Source organism: Hyposmocoma kahamanoa, unplaced genomic scaffold (assembly GCF_003589595.1).
Source record: "Hyposmocoma kahamanoa isolate Upper Pololo Valley unplaced genomic scaffold, ASM358959v1 262, whole genome shotgun sequence".
In the NCBI taxonomy this organism is placed as follows: domain Eukaryota; kingdom Metazoa; phylum Arthropoda; class Insecta; order Lepidoptera; family Cosmopterigidae; genus Hyposmocoma; species Hyposmocoma kahamanoa.
The window spans coordinates 1,979,173-1,985,350 of record NW_020653765.1 but is presented as its reverse complement, the minus strand read 5'-3'; the positions used below and the strand labels follow the sequence as shown (position 1 = coordinate 1,985,350).

Below are 6,178 nucleotides of genomic sequence, written 5' to 3'. Positions count from 1 at the left end.
TTCTAGCAAGAGCTCTGGATCTACTTAAAAGGTACAAATTCATATAGGACATGTGCAAGTTAAGCAAGAAGCTAGGCGAACGCTAATCGCAAAAATATGCCACTTAGCCATTCTCGAACCCGCCAAACAAGATTTTTATTTTTTCAGACCTTCATTTCTTGCACAGCCTTCTACTAACTTGACTTAAGTATAAATAATTGAAAATAATCTTCAGCTCCACAATAAGTACAAAAGAAAGACAAATCATTAGAGGTACTTTTAAAAATCTTTATTAGACCAATGTCAGCGAACACCTTATAAATAAGCATACAGCCAAGTCACAAAAACTGAAGGCATAATAATAAGATACCAAGATCCGTTTGTTTTTTAATTTTTTTTTAAATTATATCTTGCCGCACGACTCAAGGTTGACAGTTCAAAAAAGTTGCAAAAGAAGAATGTTTAAGATAGCTCTACATTGCGTTTTTGCGTCTATTTTTCTAAAAAAGACAAGGTGTATGCCGTCAATGAATACTAAATTTGACATCTCGAAATTTTTCGACCGCGAATTGTGAAATTTGATATTTCACAGTTTTTATGAGGTTGGCTTGACTTGATTATTATTTCGCATTGTTTTAGATTATGATCTATGGGCAGTTGCAAAACTTAATTGATGAAATATTCTAGTTTCGTTACTAAATGATAAACGTTGCAGTTCTAGCAATAAGATCCATTTTCCTATGACTACTTATTATCACAACTATTCACAACGTTAATTTGTTAAATTAGCGATGTAATATATTACCCTACCTACCTAAAAATAACAAACAAGAAGTTGTATTTAAATATATATATTGGTATCATTAACAATAAGTCATTACATGATAGATAACCAATTTATTAATTTACTATCGGAACTTAACTTGCCTAAAATAAGTCAAAAACCATGTCGACGTAACAGGAAAAAGGATCATAAACAAAAAAGAGATTTGAAAGGTTAGGCTAAAAGGCTAGGTAAAAACTTAGACAGAAGAGTACAGAATTTGTGTTTATGTATAAATTGACTTTAGCCAGGTCCAAAAGCTAATGATTTGGGCAAAGCAATTGATTGAAATCTTCTAGAATGAATTTCAAAAGATTCCACGAATTCATTAATGAAAATGAAAATTATTTTAAATTACCTTTACAAAAGCTTGTTTAAAAATTCACTCACCAGCAGTTTAATCCCATCAAAGTTCAAAAAGACTTCCTAGAAACATGGGCGACAATGATAACATCCTCCAATAACTACAACATTGATTCCGAACCCAATCACAAACAATAGAACACACAATATTCCGCGAATACACACGAAAATAAACTTTATTTAAAAAATCTACTGTAATAAATAAATTAAAAACACTTTTTAATAAAACACGGGTAACGTTTTTGCACTTCGAACTTTTTTCTTTCAACAAAATAGACCATTTGAACTTGATCGTCTTTTAAACGCGGCAGAATTTTAAAGAGATATTTTTAGAGCGCCCAACAGCACCAACTGCAATCCCTCACGGTCACTGACTGACTAAACTTTATGTTTTGTTGTGACTCGCTTGAACTTTAACTAAAAACCGGTTAACTTCTTCCGCTAGAGGCGCTGCTAGTGTCCATACTAAATAAAACATCAATTTACTGATTTAAAATCATTTACATCCTATTCATGAATTATAATAATTTTATACTAAAATTTTAGCTTGCAAACGATTATTCCTCAAAAACAGCACCATATTTTTCAAATCCTTGTACTGCTCTCTATTCGCTTTACTTGTGGTAGCGACATCTATTCAATATACAATGAAACTAGTTGTGAGTATCTGGTCTCGACTATTCGCATAAGTCGTAGTAGTACCGTAATATCATAGATGGCACAGAATACAATTTAGTGCGACATCTAGTCGGTTGCTCAGTAACTATTTCATCGTGTTCTCACTTTGAACGAAAAGATAAAAATGAAAATAAATGTATAGATGGCTCTGTAATAAGATTTCAATGTTACATTAATAAAACATTTTTTAATCATGCTGTACTCCCATTTATTTAAAAGCACTTTGGTATCAAATTACACGCCTAGTCGTCGATTGAATGTCGGTATATTATATTAAATGTAAATAATTAGTAATTTTTATAAATAAACTACACAACTACATAATAAACTAGATAAAACTAATAAGGGAAAAAAATAATCTGATGCGTTCTTTAAAAACGCATACGGCGTCTTCCTAATTAAACGATCAGGCGATCGTGCGAATTTTCAATGCAATCATCGGTCGCCAAGTGATGAAGCGGTGTCCTAATAAATAGTCGCGCGAATCCGTGTTCCCGCGATCATGGGTGCGGCCACAGAGCCCGCGTGTGATTGATAATGCGACGCGATTATCAATTAGGACACCTGTTCTGATATCAATATTTTAGATCGTGTGTTCGTACGAACTAAGTTCGCGTATAGATTTCAAATATTATAAGCGCGCGAACGGCAATTAGGCTCAATTTATATTGCGGCGGAAGGAATGGAAACGGAAGGAATTTTTGTGACGATATTGTAGGTACAGTCAACAGCACATCAAGCTACACATTGACGTATCTTGTTCCGTCGCACTGGAGGCGATTTTCGAACAAAAATGTGTAGTGTGATGTGCTGTTGTCCGTACATAGCGTAATGAACTTATGGTCAATTGTGTAACGTACAAACTAAATACGAGCCAAAATCTTCCGCGGAATTCTCGCGAATACGCGAGCATTCTCGAGCATGCATGACAATTCCGCGAAAGAGTTTGGCTCGTATTTAGTTTGTATGTACGTTACACAATTGATAATAAAGTTCATTACGCTATAGTACAATATCGTTACAAAAATGGGCTGTACGCGCTGTATGTTTGATCGCAGGTTCGCACGAACAAGACTCGCGCGAACCGACGATGGTCGCGTTATCGCGTTCAATTAGGACGACGCCAAGAGTACTTATTTGTAGGTATTTATCACACCGTGTTTTATTTTATATGTGCTTGTGCGCCTCATAAACTTAATTTAAATCATTATTATATTTAACTATCATAATTATGTTAATTTCATGTGTTAATTTACATGTTTTGGAGCTCTAAAAAATGTACCCTGATCTACCTCTAACACTTATAGGCGCTCCGCTACTGGTTGCTGCGGCTCCACCAATGATTCTCCAATCTACTACATTGTGCATGGTGCGCGGAGGCATAGCTTTCATGTCTTTAATATCGACAGGATCTTTCTCTCTTCGACCACTTTTTGTGAGCGCTTCTTTCTTCGAGCTTTCCTGAGCTTTATGTGGTCTATATTTATCATAGATGTGCAATGGCTCTTTACGACGATCTAATTTTAAACCTACGTTTCTGCGATTTAGTAATTGCTCAACATTTAACTGTTGTCTTTGAAGCTGCATGTAGTTTTGTAGTTTCGCCAGCAATGCTGGGTCACCTGTATGGACTGGAATAATTCCTGGTTTACAATGTTCTGATTTACAAATACATCTATCGATCGGAACGTTACCAGATTTTTTAAGAAGTTGCATTTTGCCCAATGGTATAATATCCAAAATAGTCATTTGAGACGATGGCCCTACTGTCGTTAACAGTGCCTTCCAGTACGCATTGCTTTGTTCAAAATGTATACGACCAGGGGGATTCATTATTGTTTCACACTCCATCGGATCTTCAACCAAAACAGTTCGTAGCTGAAGATAATCCCAACTTAAAATGTTTCCTTGTGAATCAATTAAATAGCCGTCTTCAGAAATGTACATGTTGTACCTTGCTAAAGTATTTATAACGTCTCTTTTCAGTGCATCGATATTAATTTGAACATCAAGCCCTTGATTTCCTATTTGCTTATAAAACCAATCAGAAAATAAATTATTAATTCTTAATAACTGGGGCTGGTTTGGAGGTGTTCCGATCATATAAGGTTCGACTTTGAAATTTAGATGATGGTGATTTGAAGGAACTCGGATCATATTGGGGTTAACTCTTAATGGAGGTGTTCTGATCATATGTGGTTTGACTCTGAAATTTAGACGATGATGATTTGGAGAAACTTGGACCAAACGGGAGTTAACTCTTAATGGAGGTATTCTCTTCATATTAGGTTCAATTCTGAAATTTGGGTGATGATGATTTGGAGCTACTCGGATCATATTGGGGTTAATTCTAAAATTATCAGGGACTACTCCAAAATTTGGATGGTCAGGAGGACCTACTATCATATTATCATCATCGATTCCTAAATTGACAGATCGTTCTGGTAAATTTGGGTGGCTCGGAGGGACTTGGACCTTATTGAGATCGTCTCTCAAATTGTCAGGTCTTCCTATTAAATTGCGATGGTTTGGAGGTACTACTATCACACTATCGTCATCAATTCCTAAATTGGCAGATATTCCTGTTAAATTTGGACGATTCGGAGGGAGTTGGATCTTATTGAAATCGTCTCTTAAATTGTCAGATTTTCCTTCTAAATTGAGATGCTTTGGAGGTGCTACTATGATATTATCGTCATCGATTCCTAAATTGACAGATTTTCCTGCTAAATTTGGAGGGTTCAGAAGGACTTGGATCTTATTGAGATCGTCGCTTAAATTGTCAGATCTTCCTTCTAAATTCACATGATTTGGAGGTACTATTATCATATCATCGTCATCGATTCCTAAATTGATCGATCTTCCTGCTAAATTTGGGCGGTTCGGAGGGACTTGGTTCTTATTAAGATCGTCTCTTAAATTATCAGATCTTCCTTCTAAATTGGGATAGTTTGGAGGTACTGCTATCATATTATCGTTATCGATTCCTAAACTGAGAGATCTTCCTACTAAATTTGGGTGGTTCGGAGGGACTTGGATCTTATTGAGATCGTCTCTTAAATTGTCAGATCTTCCTTCTAAATTGAGATGGTTTGGATGAAATACTGTCATATTATTGTCATCGATTCCTAAATTGACAGAACTTCCTGCTAAATTTGGGTGGTATGAATGGACGTTTATTATATGGTTTTTTGAATGGACTCCGATTGTATAGGGTTCAGCTTTCATGTTGATAGGACTTCCAGAAACTTTGGGATGGTTTGGAAGAGCGCTGATCAGATTTTGTGGGAGTATCAAACCTTTATGTAATGAAATGGTGTTATGACTTTGGGGAACTTTTATCAAATTGAATTTTACTGGAACTCCAATCATATTGCCTGAAACTTCATTACCACTATTATGTGGAGATATCATCCTGTAAGGCTGTAAAACAGGATTTCGACTCTGATAGTTGCGTGTGAAATGAACTATGTTGTTCTTATGTGTGACTATTTGTGAAAGGTTCAGTTCTGGTTCTGGAACGTGTGATATCATGTATGGTACTTGATTAAAACCAATTGGTGTTGGTCGACGTTCTTTTTCATGATTTATATGTGTCGGTAAAAATGGTAGAATTTTATATTCACCATCATTATAGTCTAAGGGCGATTTAGTAGGATGATCAGCAGAGTCATCGGATCTTGCATTTTCCCATCTGTTTTTATTTAAATTTGATCGTGAATTTGGATTTGGAGTTTGAAATAAATTTGGTTTTTCTGTGATGGTGTGTAACTCTGGTTTCTGTTTAGAATTATAGGAATTCAGGAGATCAGATGACTGAAGATTTTTGGAGTTAGTAGAAGGTTCTTTCAATTTTTTTGGCGATGTTTCATTAATTGATGAGTTCATGTCTGTCGACCACTTTATGTGTGTAATATTACTGGTATCATTTATTAATGGTTGAGGTGATGTGTTGTTTATAAGAATAGATATGTTGGTATTATTTTTCAGAATCTCTTTATCAGTGAGATTTTGTAAGACGTCGCCTTGTTCAAAATTTAAACTGGCAAATAGCGCTTGTTTGTCGCGATTAGGGATATAAAGAGACGCTTGATCAGAGAGTACGTTAAGATATAGATATACAACAAGCCTGTGTAAGCCATTGTTTTGAGGATCAAGTTTTTCTTCTAATGATGATGAGACCAAGTGTTTGGGAAAGCAGTAAGATTGATCGGGGTCTTCATTGTTGATTTCGGAGTATAATCTTCTGTTACCATTTTGCAATTGGGGAACACCACTCTGTTCTAGGGATTCTGGGGCAGCATAATAGCTGAAATTGGCAAAAATAGACTAATT

At 35.5% G+C, this 6,178-nt stretch overlaps 1 protein-coding gene across 2 annotated transcripts in view; it reads right to left on the bottom strand.

The window, feature by feature from the left end:
• Positions 1 to 1,262, bottom strand: part of LOC113228890 (torso-like protein) — an 89,426-nt gene extending 88,164 nt beyond the window's left edge. For both annotated transcript variants that reach the window (XM_026462321.1, XM_026462320.1), the window contains exon 1: positions 1,193 to 1,262. The gene's annotated coding sequence lies outside the window, so the exon portion shown is untranslated. The remainder of the gene's footprint in view (positions 1 to 1,192) is intronic.
• Between the last annotated feature and the right edge of the window lie 4,916 nt (positions 1,263 to 6,178).